Source organism: Piliocolobus tephrosceles, unplaced genomic scaffold, assembly GCF_002776525.5.
Source record: "Piliocolobus tephrosceles isolate RC106 unplaced genomic scaffold, ASM277652v3 unscaffolded_38702, whole genome shotgun sequence".
Classification (NCBI taxonomy): domain Eukaryota; kingdom Metazoa; phylum Chordata; class Mammalia; order Primates; family Cercopithecidae; genus Piliocolobus; species Piliocolobus tephrosceles.
The window spans coordinates 1-18,874 of record NW_022322868.1 but is presented as its reverse complement, the minus strand read 5'-3'; the positions used below and the strand labels follow the sequence as shown (position 1 = coordinate 18,874).

Below are 18,874 nucleotides of genomic sequence, written 5' to 3'. Positions count from 1 at the left end.
GGCGGGTCACTTGAGTCCAAAAGTTTGAGACCAGCCTGGGCAACGTGGTGAAACCCCATCTCTAAAAGCATGCAGCTGGCATATAGACTTGCCCAAACGCAAGTGTTTATCCAGCCGTGCGTAAACACTGCCCCTTTCCGGCCTTGTCTCAGATGCCGCATCATTGATTTAATCCTCTTTTGGATTTGGTGGCTTCCCAAGGACACAGCCTCACAGGGAGGCCATGCATCCCTTACGAATTCGGGTCGCAGGGCACACACGTTTTTCAGAATTTTGCTCCCATTGCTAGGTCTGTGTGTTCACAGCGCATGAGCTTGGCACGACCCTAGGTCTTCAGCCGCACCTTTTGTGAGAGGCAGAGAAGGTCCATCCCTCCCCTGCCAGGCCCTTGTGTCAGCACCTGTGGCCACCAGGGCCTTGCTGAGAATGGGCCCTCACTGGTGCAGCTCACACCTGGGGCTGCATTGGGCACCAGCTGCAGGAAGCCCAGCCTTGCCTCACCACACGCTGCTGGCACCGTCTGGGCTGAGGCACGGGTGACAGATGACAGCTCTGATATGGGGGGAGGAGGCGAGGGCGTGCACGGGTTCCTTCTCAGAAAGGTGTCACACTGAGTCGGCGTCCACCTTCCATCCGGGGGCAGAACACACATCCCTGCCACGAGAGCATCAGCCTGGGGCACGGCAGCAGCAGAGTGGCCAGGCATGGCCTTGTTCCCTCTGGCACTGTGGCCCCTGCTCCTGGCCTGCTGGACCCGCCCTCCCGGTGAGTGTGTGCCGCTGCCTGCAGGGCGCTGGGGGTCAGAGCCCCGGTGTGCAGGACATTCCATGGGGGAGGGGGCCACGACACCACAGTGGTCCCGTCTGCTCCTTGCTGTGAATCCTGGGAGTCTCAGCTGGCGACCACAGAGGGCTGGGGTGTCCGCTGCGGGGCTCGTGAGTGGGCAGAGTGATCACAGTCTTGTTTTCTGTGGGCCTTCCAAATGCATGTGAAAGGCCCACAGAAAACAATTTCCTCAGAAAATGGTCCTTAGGCCGTTTTTGTTAACATTTTGTTCATTTTTGTTGATATTTAAGTTTGTTCATGTCATTGGTGACATCCAAATAATGCGCGAGAAAACTTGGGAAAATCAAGAGTAAGGTGCAAACTGGGCTGGAAGGTGAAAGTTAGATTTCTAACTTCGGATGTTCTGGGCATAAAGTACTCAAGGGTACCTTTGCCATGACGCCTTTCCTATGTTCTTGTCCCCGAAGCTCCCGCTGCAGAGTCCCTGGCCCTGGTGAGGGGTGGAAACCGCTGCGAGGGCCTCCTGCAGGTGCAGTCCCTAGGGCAGCAGGGCCTGGTGTGTGGGGACCACTGGGGCCTGGGGGAGGCATCTGTGATTTGCAGGCAGCTGGGCTGCGGTCGTGCCCTCTATGTCCCCACGTATGTGGTGTGGCCCCAGGAGGCTCAGCAGTCCTTGCTGCAGGGCGTGCAGTGCCAGGGTGTGGAGGCCTCGCTCTGGGACTGCTCCCTGGGGAAGTGGGGGTCACTGAACGGCTGTAAGTGTGAGTGCATCGGTGCAGTCCACTGCTCAGGTAGGACGGGTGCCCCGGGAGCCACTTCTGCCAGTCTGTGGCCCTGTCCCCACCCACGACCTTCACTTTGGGGAGGAGGGGTGTCACTTTGGGGAGGAGGGGTGTTGCCTGAGTCCCCCTGGGGAGAAGACAAGACCCTTCTTCCTGGGGTGCCTGTGACTCCAGTGCTGTGACCCTCAGACCCTCATGGCACTGTATGACCCCACGTGTGTCCCCTCCAAAGGCCCAGACAGCACAGCACAATTGAGGGACATCACACACCGAGGCCAGCCCTGGCCGGGACTCCAGCCCGAGTTCAGTCCTTTTGGGTTCAACTGACTCGTGGCAACCATCAAACACTGGGGGCCAGTGGTGACCACAGGACCTTGTGGGGTGAAGGGTCCCTCTTTTCCTCCCCTGAGTGGCTGGCATGAGTGGAGGCACCGGCCTGGGGGCTCAGGCAGGTGCAGAGGCTGGTGCTGAGTGAGGTGCTCCCTCCTGGCCCTCATCTCGGCTTTCTGCTCCTGTGCTCTCCCTTGTCAGGGCCCACTCAGGAGGCTCTGAGCTCCTGGATCTGCCCCAGATTTCAGCAGCCCTGTCCTGCTCAGGCTCTGGCTGGGACCCTGCCCTTTCCCCCCTGCTGGATTGTTGGTGGGAAGCAGAGGCCCAAAGTGGCGTGTGTGAGGAGAGAGAGGAGGGACGTTGACACAGGCAAGGAGAGGCCACTGGCACCAGAGGGCCTTGGCCTGCAAACTCCAAGGCATGAGCTCCAGAACCAGAGACAGCTGGCCCTGTGTGGAGACCACTGTGGGGGTATGACCAGGGGCCTGGGATACTGGGCTGCAGGGCCCCTCAGAGAAGAGCAGATGGGCCGATCTCCTATGTGCTGTCCTCCCCACTTGATGGGCCTTCCTTGTGGGCAAGGCCCAGAAGCCAGAGGGCATGGAGCTTGTCCTGCCATCTACGCAGGTGGCCTCTTGGGCACAGGGTGGTGGGGAGAGGGGACCTAAAGTGGGCAGGTACAGTCTCTGGCTGCCCCCTCTGGGGTCCTGGGCCCAAAAGAAAGACCTCTGCTGCAGACTCCCACACACCTCATCCTCCATCAAAGGCCACTGCCTCAGTCCACACATTAGGGGTGGGAGGACCACGCCCCAGCAGAACTGAAGTGGAACCAGAGTGGGCACCTGTGTGTGCAGGAGGAAAGCTGGCCTCCTTGGGGCTGCGTGGTGGAGGCAGCCCCTGTGCGGGGACCCCGGTGATCCGGATAACAGAAGGCCCTGTGATAAGCTGTGGCTTGCACCAGAAGGAGGCCAGTGTCTTCTGCAGAAGGCTGGGGTGCGGCCCAGCGCTCCAGGCATCCAGGCCCCACCTCACAGGGCACCCAGGCTGGCTGGGCTCGAAAGTCATTTCCTGCCAGGGAACAGAGTCCAGCATCTTCAACTGCAGGTTCAACCTGAACTTCCTAGACCACTGTGACCTCCCAACAGACTCTGAGGTGGTGTGTGCAGGTAGGGACGCCCTTTCCTGAGAATCTGAGACGGGAGGTGTCCACTCAGAGCAGTGTGCGGGGACTGAGGGGATGGCCCTGGCCTACAGGGTGTGGGGTTCTTGTCTCCGGGGCTTCAGCACCTGCCCAGCAAGGCCCCTATGCTGCTGCCCTCCTGTACCCCTGTCCTGGGGAGGGAGAGGGGCTGGTGGCCCAGGGGTCACCCGGCGAGATGGCTGACACTGATGGCGGCTCCTCCCTCAGGGCTCTGGCCAGGGTGTGGCTGGGCACTGGGCTTAAAACTGACCAGGTGGTTAAAGTGGCCTGCCAGGGTCCAGGCCCAAGCCTGGGAGTGGGCTCTATGACACAGATGTGGGGGGGATAGAGATCCTTGTTTGGGGGTGGGGACTGTTGTTGCTGTCCGAATGCTGCGGGAGCCAGGACCCCAGGGAGATTGGAGGGTGGCAGAGGCCTCGGCCTGCACACCCCAGGACCTCTCCTGCCGCTTCAGAGCCCCAGGGGCCGGGCCAGCCCGGGTGGTCCTGGGTCCTCCTGCATCGGTCCTTTCCGTGGGGCCCGAGGGCAGCGGTCAGGTCGCTTCATCCCAGAGGCCTACACCGAGCCGGTCCTGTCCTGTGCTCCAGTCCAGCGTCTGCCCCCAGGACACACCGAGGCCCGGCTGGTGGGCGGCGAGCACCCCTGCGCCGGGCGCCTGGAGGTGAGGCGGGGCCTGACCTGGGACACCGTCTGCCACGCGGACCTGGACCTGGCCACGGCCCACGTGGTGTGCCGGGAGCTGCAGTGCGGGGCGGCGGCGTCCACGCCCGAGGGCGCCCGCTTCGGCCGGGGCTCGGGGCCGGCGTGGACGGAGGCCTTCCGCTGTGCGGGCAACGAGTCGCTGCTGTTCCACTGCCCGCGGGCGCGCGGGAGCCAGTGTGGGCCCGGCCGTGACGCGGGGCTCAGGTGCACGGGAGAAAGTAAGTCACCCGCGCGGCTCCGGGGCTGGGTCCGGGCAGGGAGGCTGGGGCTGTGGGGCGCGGGCACCGCCGCTCCCTGGACACCGAACCCTGCGCTCGCGCCCTGGGCCTGGGGCTGCTGGGACCCCGAGCTGCCTGCCTCCCTCCCTCCCTCCTCCCTCCCTCTCGCAGGTGTTTGTTGACCTGGAGTTGATCGTCTTTGCAGGAAGGTTTATTCAGGACCCTTCTCCATGCGGACCCTACATCCCTGTCAATGTATCGTTGGCAAATATTCCCCCCGTTCTGTGGGGTGTTTTTCACTCCCGATGATGCCCCTTCAGGCACAAGCTTCTAGTTTTGAGGAAGTCCTGTTTACCTATTCATTCCCCTTTTGTTTCTTGAACTTTTAGTGTCATATCTAAGAATCCAGTCTCTAATCCAAGGTCATGAAGACGACTCCTGTGGTTTTTTTCTCAATTGTGTAGTTTCAGCTGTTATTTGACCTTTGATTGACTTTGACTTACATTTTGAATATGGTGTAAGGAAAGGGTTCCATTCATTCCTTTGCGTGCGGCGCCCAGTTGTCCATTTGTTGAAGACACTATTCTTTCCTTATGTTTTGAACGTATGTATTTATTGTTCTAAAATGACACATAATAATTGTACAGTGTGATGTCTCAGTACATATTTACTTTTGTAATGATTAGGTGATCTTTCCTATTGAATTTTCTTCACACCATGTGAAAATCCTTTGCCCCACATGGATACACTTATTTTGGGACATTCAATCTGTTCTGTTGACTTATATGTGTATTTTCATGCCAGTGACATACTGTGTTGATTACCGTAGCTCTGTGGTAGTTTTGAAATAGGGAAATGAGTCCTGTAAGTTTTTCTTCTGCAGTATTGTTTTGGTTATTTAAGGTCCCTTGAAATTGCATCTGAATTTTAGGATCAGTTCTATCTCTGAACAAAAAATGGTTGTTGGGATTTTGATAGGGATTTCACAGAATCTGTGGATTGGTTTGGGAGTATTGCCATCTTAACAATATTAAATCTTTCAATCTATGAACACAGGATGTCTTTGCATTTGTTTAGGTTTTCACTGATTGTTTTCAAAAATGTTTTGCATTTTTCAGTGTATAAGTCTGTCTTGGGCCTCCTTGGCAAACATTATTATTATTATTTCATTCTTTTTTAAACTGGCACATTTTGAACACATATTAATTGTACACATTTATGGAGTATAGTGCAGGGTTCCAGTGCATGTATATATTGTGTAATAATCAAATCAGGGAATTCAGCATATCCATCACCTCAACATGATTGTGTCTTTGTGGTGAGGACATTCAAAATTCTCTCTTTTAGCTATTTTGAAATATACAGTACAATACAGTTAATTGTATCCGCCCGCCTGTGCTGTAGAACACCGAAGCTTCTCTCTCCTGTCTCTACCGTTTCACCAGTTGACCAGTCACCACCATACCTCCTCCTCACTACACTCCCTAACTCTGGTAGCCCCCATTCTACTGTCTACTTCTATGAGATCAACTTTTCAAGATTCCATGTGCAAGTGGGATCCTCTGGTGTTTGTCTTTCTCTGACTTATTTCACCTAACATAATGTCTGCCAGGCCATCCACGTTGCTGCAAATGACAGGATTCCATTCTGTTTTTAAGACTGAAAAAGATTTCATTTTGTGTAATATATAGACCACATTTTCTCTATTTACCCATTGATGAACATGGGTTAAGTCCATAGTTTGGCTGTTGTGATTAGTGTTGCCATAAACATGGGGGTACAGATATCTCTTCAACTTACTGATTTTCTCTCATGTTGTCGATTGTTTCCTTTGCTGTGTGGAAGGTTGTTAGTTTTCTGTAAACCCATTTGTCTATTTTTGCTTTTGTTGCCTGTGCTTTTCAGGTATTATCTGAAAAATCCTTGCTAGACCAATGTCCTGAGCACTTTCCCTGTTCTCTTCTAGTTGTCTCTATCGTTGTGGGTCTTTCATTTAAGTCTAATAAAGCTTGAGTTGATTTTTGTGTATAGTTAGAGGTAGGGGTCTAGTTTCATTCTGCATGTGGATATCCAGTGTTCTCAGCACCATTTGTTGATGAGACTGTCCTTTTCCCAATGTGTATTCTTGGCACCTTCATTAAAAATCAGGTGACTGTAAGTGCATGGATTTATTTATCTTCTCTCTTTGTTTCACTGGCCTATGTGTCTATTTTCATACCAAGTACCATGTTGTTTTGGTTACTATAGTTTTGTAGTATACTTTGGAATCCAGTAATGTGATGCCTTCAGCTTTGGTCTCTGCTCAGGATTGCTTTGAGTATTCTTGGGGTCTTCTTTTATTATTATTCATAGTTAGAATATAGAAATGCAACTATTTTTTATGCCCTCTTTTTTCCTGAAATTTCTTATGGCTTTAAATAGTTTTTTGGTGGATTCTGTAGGATTTTCTATATGTAAGATCATGTACCTGTGAATACAGATAGTTTTTCCTCTTCCTTTCCAATACAGATGCTTTTTATTTCTTTTTTCTTGCCTAATTTCTCTGGCTAGAACTTGCAGTAGAATGTTGAGTAGAAATGGTGAAAAAATGTATATTTGTCTTGTTTCTTATCTCAAGAGATAAGCTTTCAGTTTTTCTTCATTGAGTATGATGCTAATTGTGGGTTTTTAATAAATGTTCTTCAGTACATTGAGGAAGTTCCCTTCTGTTCTGGTTTGTTGAATGTTTTATCATGACAGTCTGTTGTATTTTGTCAAATGCTTGTTCTGCATCAATTGAAATGATCATGTTTTATTTTATTTATTTATTTTTTCCTTCATTCTACTAGTGAAGTGAAGATACCTGGTGCTTGGCTTTTCTTTATTCAGTGGTTTTTGTTTACTGATTTATTTCCTTTACTTTTATAGCTCTGTTCAGGTTTTCTGTTCATTATTGGGTCAGTTTTGATAATTTGTGTATTTCTAGAAATCTGTTCATTTCATCTAAATTATCTAACTGGGGGGTGAATACTATGAAATTAGTCAAGGTGTTATTTTACACTTCTCTTTTATTTCTGTAGATTCCATACCAAGTACCCCCCACATTCATTTCTGATTTTGGTAATTTGAGTGTGCTCTCTCTTTTTTTTTTTTTTTTGAGGTGGAGTCTCACTCTGTCACCCAGGCTGGAGTGCAGTGGCGCGATCTCAGCTCACTGCAAGCTCTGCCTCCCAGGTTCACACCATTCTGCTGCCTAAGCCTCCCGAGTCATTGGGAGTATAGGCGCCCGCCACCACGCCTGGCTAATTTTTTTTTTTTTTGTATTTGTAGTAGAGACTCAGTTTCACCATGTTAGCCAGGTTGGTCTCAATCTCCTGACCTCATGATCCACCTGCCTTGACCTCCCACAGTGCTGGGATTCCAGGCGTGAACCACAACGCCCAGCTGGGTGTTCTCTTTTTCTATTGGTCAGTCTAGCTAAATATTGTCACTTTTGTTGATCTCTTCACAGACTTAGCTTTTATTTTTGTTATTCTCTCTATTGTTTTTCATTCTATATTTCATTTAGTATCTCCTTCCTTCTGCTAGCTTCAGGTTTAGTTTATTCTTCCTTTTCTAGTTTTTAAGGTGTAAATGCCATTATTGATTTGAGATATTTATTTGCTCCTAATATAGATGTTTGTTACTATAAAATTTTCTCTAAGCATTGCTTTCATTTCAATCCATACATTTTGTTATGTTGTGTTTTCACTTTCATTCATCCAAAAGTATTTTCTAATTTTCCTTGTGATTTCTTCCTTGACTTATTGGTTGCTTATGAGTGTGTTCTATTTGTTAATTTCCCAGTTTCCCCTTTTAAATTTATTCCTAACTGCATTCCTTTATGGTCAGAGAAGATGCTTTTTATGATTTCAGTTCTTTAAAATTTATTTGGACTTGATTTATGCCTCAACATAGTGTCTACCCTGATGAACATTTCATGGACATGAGAGAAAAATGTGTATTTTGCTGATTTGAGCACAGTGTTTCACATATGTCTGTGAGGTTTAACTGGTTTATAGTGTTCTTCCAGTGATTTCTTTCCTTATTAGCTGTATTCATAGATGGTCTATCCATTATTAAAAGTGAGATATTTTTGGTTCTAGTTATTATTTATAGTCATCTATTTCTGCCTTTAATTTGGTCAATTTTTTTCTTTATTACTTTTGGCTCTGTTATTAGCTGCACATATGCTTATATTTGTTGTATATTCTTTTGATGGACTGACCCTTTAATAAATATATAATCCTCTTCTTATCTCTCCTCACAATTTTTAACTTAAAGTCTGTCTTAGTCCATCTAGGCTGCTATAGAAAACACTGTAGACTGGGTAATTTGTAAATGACAGAAATGTATGTCTCAGAGTTCTGGAGGCTGAGAAATCCAGGGTCAGGGAACCAGCAGATTCAGTGTCTGGAGGGACCTGTTCCTCATAGATGGGGCCTTCTTTGTGTCCTCATGTAATAGAGGAGCAAAAGAGGAAAAGGGAGGAAATTGCTCCCTTGAGCCTTTCATAAGGGCTAATGTCCTTCATGAGGATGGAGCCCTCATGGTTTAACCACCTCCAAAAGGCTTCACCTCTTAATACTGTTGCTTTTCGGATTCTGTCTCAGCATGAATTTTGGAGGAACATGAACATTCAAACTGTGACTAGGTCTATTTTGTCTGATATTTGTATAGCCACTTCACCTCTCTTTTGGTGACTATGTGCATGTATATATTTTCTAAGCTTTCACTTTTAACCTAATGGTCTTTTGATCTGAAGTGACTTTATAAAGAGAGCACATTTTAAAACAATTTTTTAAAAACAATCCATTTTGTCCCTTCCTGCCTTTTATTTAGATGGTTTAATCCCTTTACATTTAAAGTAATTACCAATAAGGAGTATTCACTTCTGCTGTTTTTCTATTTGTTTCATACATGTCTTATTTTTTTGTTCCTCAATTCCTCCATTACTGCCTTCTTTTGCATTTAATTGACATTTATAGTGTACCATTTTCATTCCCTTCCCATTCTGTTTTTTTATTTTTTGGTGTATTTCTTAGTTTTCTCTCTAGTGGTTCCCCTGGAGATAAGAAATATTTTAAATTTACAAACCTCTGGTTTGCACTAAAACCAACTTAGTTTCAATTGTATACAAAATCTCTGCTCTTATATTGTTATTGTCACTAATTCATCTTTACACATTGTTTGTCCATTAACATAAATGTATAATTTTGTTTCATACCTATTTTTTAAAGCATGTATGAGCAAACAAAGGTATAACAAACCCTGAATACAATACTGTTGGCCTTTATATTTTCCTATGTAATTATCCTGATCAGTGTTATTAGATTAATCATCAGGCTTTGATTTACTGTTTAGTGCCTTTATTTCAGCCTGAATTAAACCCTTTAGCATTCTTTGTAGGACAAGTCTACTAGCAATGAATTTCCTCAGCTTCTGTTTAAAGTTCTCCTTCATTTTTAAGGATAGTTTTGCTAGATACAGAATTTTGGAGTGACCAGGGTTTTCTTTTCAGCACTTTAAATATACTACTCCACTGCTTTCTGGCTTCCATGGTTTCTGCTGAGAAATCAACTGTTGGTCTTATTGAGGATCCCTTGTACATGACAAGTCGCTTTTCTCTTGCTACTTTCAAGATTCTTCTCTTTATATTTGTCTTTTGAGAGTTTGATTTTAATGTGTCTCAGTGCAGGTATTTTTAAGTATAACCTGCTTGAAGTTCATTGAGCTTCTTGGTTGCAGACTTATATCTTTCATCAAACTTGGAATTTTTACCATTATTTCTTCAAATATTTTTTCTTTCACTTTCTCCTCTCTCTCTTAAAAAAAATTTTTTTTTTTTTGTTATTCTGTGGAAGAGCCAGTGTTCTCTCTTTCTGTGACTCTGATTATGCATCTCTTAGTATCCTTAATGGTGTCCCACAGGTCTTTTGGGATCTATTGATTTTTCTTTATTCTTTTTTCTTTCTGCTCCTCAGACTAGATAATCTGAATTGACTTATATTCAAGTTCATAGATTCTATCTTTGCTTGCTCAAGGGATCTGCTGTTGAACCTTTTAGTGAATTTTTCATTTGTTATTGAACTTTTTAAGCTACAGAAAAATCTACTCAATTCCTTTTTATAATTTATATATTTTTATCAATATTCCTTATTTGGTAAGATATCATTATCCTGGCTTCCTATAGCTTTTTGAGCATATTTAAGGCAGTGTATTTAAAGTATTTGTCTAGTAAGTCTAATGACTTAGCATCCTCAAGGACAATTTGTATTTCCCTTTTCCCCCTATAAATGTGTCATAATTTATGGTTATTTTGCATGTCTCATCTTTTTTATTGGAAACTGGACATTTTGAATTATTATACTGTGGCAACTCTAGAAATCGCATTTTTCTCTATCACCAGGGTTGGTTGTTGCTGATTTTTTTTTTTTCTTTGAGATGGAGTCTTGCTGTTTCATCTAGGCTGAAGTGTAGTAGCATGATCTTGGCTCTCTGCAACCTCTGCCCGCTGTGTTCAAGCAGTTCTCCTGCCTCTGCCTCCCGAGTAGCTGGAATTACAGGCACCCACCACTAATTTTTATATTAGTAATTAGTAATAATTTTGTGCCTGGCTAATTTTTGTATTTTTAGTAGAGACAGGGTTTCACCATCTTGGCCAGACTGGTATTGAACTCCTGACCTCATGATCCACCCGTCTTGGCCTCCCAAAGGGCTGGGATGACAGGCATGAACTACCGTGCCCTGTTTAATGACTTTTCTAAAGTCCTTTTTTAAAGACTCTTTGTTGCATGTGACCACTAGGGTCTCTTTTTTGTTGGTTAGTGGGGTTAGTGATTAGACATGTTTCCTTAAATGCTCATAGTAAAAAACAGACAAACAAGTACTCCCGACTCTTCCAGTCTTTGCATGTTAGCTCTTTGTTGGGGCACACCGTCAATACTAAGGCATTATTCTTCACTCATTCCTTATGCAGAACCAAATTTGCCACTTCTTTCTTCCTTAAGTGTTTTCAAGTTGTTCCCAGATACTAGAATTTCAAAAAAGTTGGTTATGAGTTTTACCACCTAGTCATTACATTAGAGGGAGATGGAGCTTTGGGGTTCCTTACTCTGCCACGTATACTGTTGTTGCTACTTACCCTCAGGCATTTCCTCTGAAGTGCAGGGTGTGGGGTATGTTTAACTAGGCTCACACCAAGAACCAGGTGTAGCAGCACGTGTGGGGCCTGGGGAGTGGGGCCAGGAGTGCTGTCCCCTTTCCCAGAGCTTTGGCTGGCAATGAGAAGCAGGATCTGAGAGGGTGTGTGGAGCTCTGTCTTGGTGCTCACTTCCTGCTTATTGGAGACAGCATTCGGCAGCTTCACCTTTATTAGCGTTCCCCTGTGCTGGATGCATTCCAGAGCACTGACAAAGTATATTTCCATAGTTTTCCCAACTTAATCACTGCCTAAGTGAACGGATGATGCCCTTCACTTTTTGATTTCTCAGGCAATATCGGTGACGTCACTCGCCAAAGCTGTTTTCATGCCCTCAGTCTGTTCCCCCAAGTACTGGACTGTGTAACCAGGCTCAGGCTCACATGAAGGAAGGTGCAGACAGTGTCTGCCATGTGCGAGCCACACTGACTCCTCCTCTCCCCCAGAGTTCAGGCTGGTCAATGGCAGCAGCAGCTGTGAGGGCCGCGTGGAGCTCCAGGTGCAGGGGTCCTGGGCGCCCCTCTGTGCCACCCACTGGGACATAGCAGATGCCACCGTCCTCTGCCACCAGCTCAACTGTGGCAGTGCGGTGGCCGCACCTAGAGGAGGCCATTTTGGGGACGGGGATGCTGCCATCTGGCCTGACGCATTTCACTGTGGGGGGACAGAACCCTACTTGTGGAATTGCCCAGTAAGCACCCTGGGCGTCCCGGCCTGTGCCCCAGGAAACTCAGCCTCTGCAGTCTGCTCAGGTGGGTGCAACCAGGGCTGTGGAGGAGGAGGGTAAGTGAGAGGCATGGACAGAGGGGGCGGAGAGGGAGGGGCCCTGCTGTGGGGTGGTTCTGGGCCCCTCCCGCTGACACCCTGGGTCCCCTGTGCGTCCCCATCCCCAGGTCTGCCCCACGCCCTGCGGCTGAGGGAAGGACAGAGCCGCTGTGATGGCCGCGTGGAGGTCTCTCTGGAGGGCGTGTGGGGCCGCGTCCTGGACGATGCTTGGGACCTGCGCGGCGCGGACGTGGTGTGCCGGCAGCTCGGGTGCGGAGCGGCCGAACAAGCCTATGATGCACCTGCCCCCAGCCGCGGGTCCGTCCAGGTGTCGCTGAGCCGCGCGCGCTGTCTGGGCACCGAGACCCGCCTGACTCAGTGCAACGTGTCCGCGACCCTGCAGGAGCCCGCGGGAACCTCGCGGGACGCCGGCGTGGTGTGCTCTGGTGAGGGCAGAACCGCATCCCCCGTGGCCCGTCGCCGCGGGGTCCTGGGCGTCCTGACTCTGTCTCTCCACAGGGAGCCTCGGGGTGCGGCTGGCCGCGGGGCCGGGGCGCTGTGCGGGGCGCGTGGAGGTGCTGCACCGGGGCGCGTGGGGCACCGTGTGTGACGACGCCTGGGACCTGCAGGACGCGCACGTGGTCTGCAGGCAGCTGGGCTGTGGCCGCGCCCTGAGCGCCCTGGGGGCCGCACACTTCGGAGCCGGGGCAGGGCGCATCTGGCTGGACGAGCTGGGCTGCCAGGGCCACGAGTCTGCGCTGTGGCAGTGCCCGTCGGCGGGCTGGGGCCAGCACGACTGCAGGCACAAGGAGGACGCCGGCGTCTTCTGCTCAGGTGAGCCGCGGTTGGGTATCAAATGATCATGCTGTTTTATTACATAGAATCGTGCGTACTTGCTTTGCAGAATTACATTAAAATCTCAGGAGCTGTTGTCTTCCTTGAATGCAGAACTTCCACAATGTATTGGGTGAGGTTCCTCTTAGTATAGTAAATGGCACCGGGCAAAGCACTTTGGTTTCCTGCACCTGGAGCTCGTCAGCTTCCTGGAGCAGCCCCGTCTGGGCTCATTTTCCACCATCACCAGCTCAAGTGAGCTTGAAGTTTCCATCCGGAATTCACGTGTATATATATATTTATTTTGAGATGGTCTCACTGTGTTGCCCAGGCTGGAGTGCAGTGGTCCAATCACATGTCACTGCAGTCTTGACCTCCTGTAGTCCAGTGATCCCTCAACCTCAGCCTCCCAAGCTGCTAGGACTACAGAAGTGAGCACTGCCACTGGCTTCAGATTCTTAATTTTGATCCATATTTTGGGGTACTGGAGAACTTTTTGCAGACTTTATATATATATATGTATATATATATTTATATTTATCTATTTATTTATTTTTACAAAGTCTTGCTCAGGCTAGAGTGCAATGATGCAGTTTTGACTCAGTGCAACCTCTGCTTTCTGGGCTCAAACGATCCTCCTGCCTCAGCCTCCAAAGTAGCTGGGACTACAGGCATGTGCCACCATGTCTGGCTAATGTTTATTTTTGTAGAGATGGAGTTTCACCATGTTGTCCAGGCTGGTCTCAAACTCTTAGACTCAAGCAATCTGTAGGGTCCAGCCCCACAGGGTTGGTGGGTTTTTCTTCCCATGTACAGAGATAAGATATTGTAGAAACAAAGATACAAGACAAAGAGATAAAAGAAAGGACAGCTGGGCCCAGGGGACCACTACCACCAAGACGCGGAGACCAGTAGTGGCCCCGAATGCCTGGCTGCGCTGTTATTTATTGGATACAAGGCAAAAGGGGCAGGGTAAAGAGTGTGAGCCATCTCCAAGGATTGACAAGGTCATGTGCACCGGACAGGGGGCCCTTCCCTTTTAGGTAGCTGAGGCAGAGAGAGAGGACAGCGTACGTCATTGTTTCTTCTATGCTCTTTTCAGAAATATCAAAGACTTTAATACTTTCACTAATTTTACTACTGCTATCTAAAAGCCAGAGCCAGGTGTACAGGATGGGACATGAAGGCAGACCAGGAGCGTGACCGCTGAAGCACAGCATCACAGGGCGATCGTTAGGCCTCCCGATAACTGTGGGTGGGCCTGGCTGATGTCTCTCAACTGCCCCACGACTCCCTTTCCTTGTCAGCTAAGTAGTGGGTGTTTTTCCTTGGCACCGACGTACCGCTAGACCCCAGTCCACTTGGCAACGGGCGTCTTCCCAGAGGCTGGCGTTACCGCTAGACCAAGGAGCCCTCTGGTGGCCCTGCCCGGGCATAACAGAAGGCTCACGTTTGTCTTCTGGTCACTTCTCACTATGTCCCCTCAGCTCCTATCTCTGTATGGCCTGGTTTTTCCTGGGTTATGATTGTAGAGCGAGGATTATTATAATATTGGAATAAAGAGTAACTGCTACCAACTAATGATTAATGATATTCATACATAATTATATCTATGATCTGGATCTAGTATAACGCTTGTTATTTTATATATTTTATTACACTGGCACAGCTCGTGCCCTCGGTCTGTTGCCTCAGTGCCTCGGTGGCTTGCCGCCCACAGCAATCCACCTGCTTCAGCCTCCCAAAGTGTTGGGATTACAGGTGTGAGCCACCGTACCTGGCCATTTTGCAGACTATTTTTGAGGTGGTGGATGAGATTTATTATTATTATTATTATTCACGCATACCCGAGAGTCTTTGTGGTCTCATCTTGTCCAGGTGTGGTCATTCTTGGGTGATGGAATTTTGTCATTTTGGGGGATGGGTTCTCCAGAGAAGCCTGTGAGTGAGCGGGTCATGGGCTCCCCACCTGACCTGCAGTCTTTCCAGGCAATCCCGGGGGAGACGCTGGATGCCGGCAGAGACTCTGGCAGCTCATCCAAGTGTGGGCTCTTCTCATTGATTTTGGTTCATATTGTACTTTAGAAACGTTTTCTTCAGCGGTATCTTGGATTATTACATTTATTTCAGTGATTGCGTTCTTTGTATGCAATGCTGGAGTCTCGTGAGTTTGGGTCTTCTCTATGTTTCTGAAATTAATTTTGGCGTGGCTCCTTCCCCAGGCATTCTTGGGGCATTTCTCCAGGTGGCACACCACAATCTGCGTTTCTGTCGGTTCTGCTTTTCGGTCCTCTGGCGTATTATTTTGCCCTCCTCACCTCGTCTGTCACCTCATTTTTGTGTCTTTATTCTCAGCAGCTTGTTTTCTCCTAATGACATTATGCTCCGCTCTCATAAAAGGTCCATCTTTTTCTGGCATCTCAGTGAGAATGGCAGGTCATTTTCTAGAACATTCTGCTGGTTTCCGTGGAAAGCGGCTGATGTTAGCCCTTCCTCTGCATCTTCCATGTGGTCGTTGGTCTCTGGTTTGCAGCATTTTCCTCCGGTGGCTGCTTTATCTGTTTGTCTGTGAAGCTTCATCCTGGGGACCCCACCTGAGCTGGCATCTGCAGGCATCTGGCCATCAGACCGTCTGCTGGAGCCAGCATGTTGGGCACGGCCAGTCCAATTCCCGGGGCTGCCTCTTTTTCACCTGGGTCTCAGCTAGGGGTGCTCACGGCTCCCGCTGTCCCACTTGTGGGCAGGTGGACAAGCAGGCCACGGAGCCCTGCTCAGCTCTGGGCTGCCCCCATGGCCTGTGTCTCCTGCCTGTGTTGCTGCTTTGCCCAAGGTCCTGTCCATATGTCCAGGGTACAAACTTCAATTGTGTTGGGAAAGCAGATGGGACTTTTCATATCTGAGGGACAGGAGCCATTTTAAAGAATTAGAACAGTAATTTCTAGACATAGGTAGAGAATATCTCTTGATAGACTTTACAAAAATACTATATTGCTAATATTTTTGAGAGAAAGAAATATAAAGTATGTTACATGGTGTTAAAATCTGAGTCCAAAAAATTTGAAAGAAAAAACCATCTGTAATCGCAACAGCCGGAGATAAAGCCACCGTGAATATGTAACGTGCGTGAAATTGATGCTGAGTAACCAGCCCCACCACAGGCAGCAGGGATGCGTGTGGCTCCAGCTTCCGTGGTCACTGCCTTTGGCTGTGCTCAGCCTGGTGGTTTTCTGTCCCAGCCAGGCTCCCTCAGTGCCTTCGGTCACTTGATGGTTAGGTGGAGCCCTGCTTTTGGGCCCCGGCTGAAGGCAGGAGTGGTGGAGGCTCTGTTTCTGTCATGATCCAGCCTTGGTTCTAAAAATGATAGCAGTGTCAGCCTAGGAACAGGAACAGGCACAGAGTCTCAGACCCTATTCCTTGGCCCAAGTCCTGAGGCAGCCCAGACTCAAGGACTGGGGCACCGACTCAGTGAGAGGGTATGGAACCAGGCAGGGGATACTTGTGGACACGTTTGTATTCTATCACCATGAATTTCTTTCCAGTATTTTTTCTAAGCTTATTTTAATTAGATATGATCCTTTTGGATGCAATTTATACCCTATGTTCTCCAATTATCCTGGTACAGGTATTTTTAAAATGTTACTACAGTGCTTCATGGCATAGCTTTAAGGAATTGTCTAACATGCCATTAGGTGACCGTATTAGTCTGTTGGACTCTACACTGCTCCAAGGGTAACATTGAACATATTTGGGCACTGATCAGTCAGGACCAAAGCTATCTCTGAACATGGGGCTGAGGTACACACACCACACACACACACAGTTAAATAATTACTACAGTCAAGCCAATGAACATTCTACCATCTCGCAAAGTTACGCTTGGTTTCGTGGTAAGAGCACCTAAAATCTACTTTCCTAGCAAATTTCCAGTGTACAATCCAATATTATTAACTACATTCCTCCTGCTGTATGTTGGGTTTCTAGATTTATTCATCCTGCACAGTTGTGTACCCTTTGGCCTACTTCTCCCCATTCCCCTGCCAGCTGCCCCTGATAACCGCATTCTATTGTTTTTATGTAGTTGACTTTTTTTTTTTGCTCCCATATGTAAGTGGGATCATGCAGAATTTGTCTTTTCATTCCTGGTTTATTTCATTTAACATAATGTCCTCCAGGTTCATCCATGTTGTCACGGATCACAGAATTTCCTTCTTATTTGAAGCTGAACAGTATTCCATAGCATCTATGTACCACATTTCTGTTTTATTTTTTTAAATCGACAATCTTCGTACATCTGTATGGGGTACATAGTGGTGTTTCAATCCGTGTAATGTGTAGTGGTAAGATCAGGGTAATTAGCAAACAATCATCTCAGACATGTTTCATTTCTTCGTGTTGGGAACATTCAATATCCTCCGTCCAGCGATTTGAAACCAGATAATAGACTGTTAATTACGGTCACCCTATGGCGCTACAGAACGCTAGATTTATTCCTCTTACCCAGCTGTAATTTTGTATCTTTACAGATCTCCTCCTGTCCCTCCCTCCCCCAACCCTTCCCAACCTTTAGTATCCTCTGTTCTGCTTTTTACTTCTAGGAGATCAACTTTTTTAAAGCTTCCATTTGTGAGTGAGAACATGGGGTGTTTAACTTCTGTTCCTAGCTTGTTTCACTTAACACAGTGTCCTCCAGTTCCATCCGTATTGCTGCAAATGATGGGATTTTATTATTATTATTATTATTTGTTGTTTTTTTAAATGGCTGAGTAACTGCCGTGTTTTCTGTATCCATGTATCTGTTGTTGGACATTTACACTGATTCTACATCTTGGCTATTGTCAGTAGTGCTGCGGTGAACCTGGGCGTGCAGATGTCTCTGCTGTGCTGATTTCATTTCCTCTGGGTCTATACCCAGCAGTGGGATTGCTAGGTTGTGTTGTAGCTCTGCTTTAAATTTTCCAAAGAAGCTTCACACTGTTTCTATAACTGATCGCAGTGCTGGGACCCCCTGAGTCTAGCCCCCTCCTTCTGAGACTGCCCCTGGTGTCCAGGCAGGGCACTCCTTGGCCTGACTGTGCTTGCCTTGCAGAGTCGGTGGCTCTGAGGCTGCGAGGTGGGACCTGCTGCTGTGCTGGGTGGCTGGACGTGTTCTACAATGGAACCTGGGGCGCCGTGTGCAGCAATGCCCTGAAGGACCTCTCCTTGTCCATCATCTGCAAGCAGCTGGGGTGTGGGGAGTGGGGCTGGCTGGAGAACAGGCCCTTCCCCTCTGCCGGCACCGGGACCGCCTGGGTGGACAACATCGAGTGCCGTAGGCTGCGCAACTCCACTCTGTGGCAATGCCCTTCCCATCCGTGGCACCCGCATTCCTGTGACCTTCGAGAGCAGGTCTGGATTACCTGTGCAGGTGGGCATTAGAGGTCTCTGGGGGTGCCCGGGAAGAGGTTCATCTGTCCTGACAGGTCACTGGCAGGGGATGCCATCGAATCAGAGCTTGGGCCTGGGGGTCACTGGGATCCACAGCCTTCCTTCTGAAGCTTCTCCAGGCACCGATGCGCTCAGAGCTGCTGTTTAACCTGCAGGATTTTCAGAGGACAGGCCACAGGCTGCTGGGGAGCCCCTCAACTGCTCCTCCTCGCTCGGCTGCCCAGGTACCCCTCTGTCCTTGTCCCTGTCCTCCTTCCCATCCGGGTCCGGCCCCCGCAGTGACAGTGACGGCAGCCCCTGTTCCAGAGGAGGGCGCGCTGCGCGTGCGCGGGGGCGAGGACCGCTGCTCCGGGCGCGTGGAGCTCTGGCACGCGGGCTCCTGGGGCACCGTGTGTGACGACGGCTGGGACCTGGCGGACGCGGAGGTCGTGTGCCGCCAGCTGGGCTGTGGTCGGGCCGTCGCCGCCCTGGGGGCCGCCGCCTTTGGCCCTGGCTCCGGACCCGTGTGGCTGGACGAGGTGGGGTGCCGGGGCAGCGAGGCGTCCCTGCGGGGCTGCCCTGCGGAGCGGTGGGGACGCGGAGACTGCGCGCACAAGGAGGACGCGGGCGTGCG

General features: G+C 48.8%; 1 pseudogene; it reads left to right on the top strand.

The window, feature by feature from the left end:
* The first annotated feature begins 704 nt into the window (after positions 1-704).
* LOC111534637 lies at positions 705-18,867 on the top strand (annotated as a pseudogene).
* Positions 18,868-18,874: the final 7 nt, after the last annotated feature.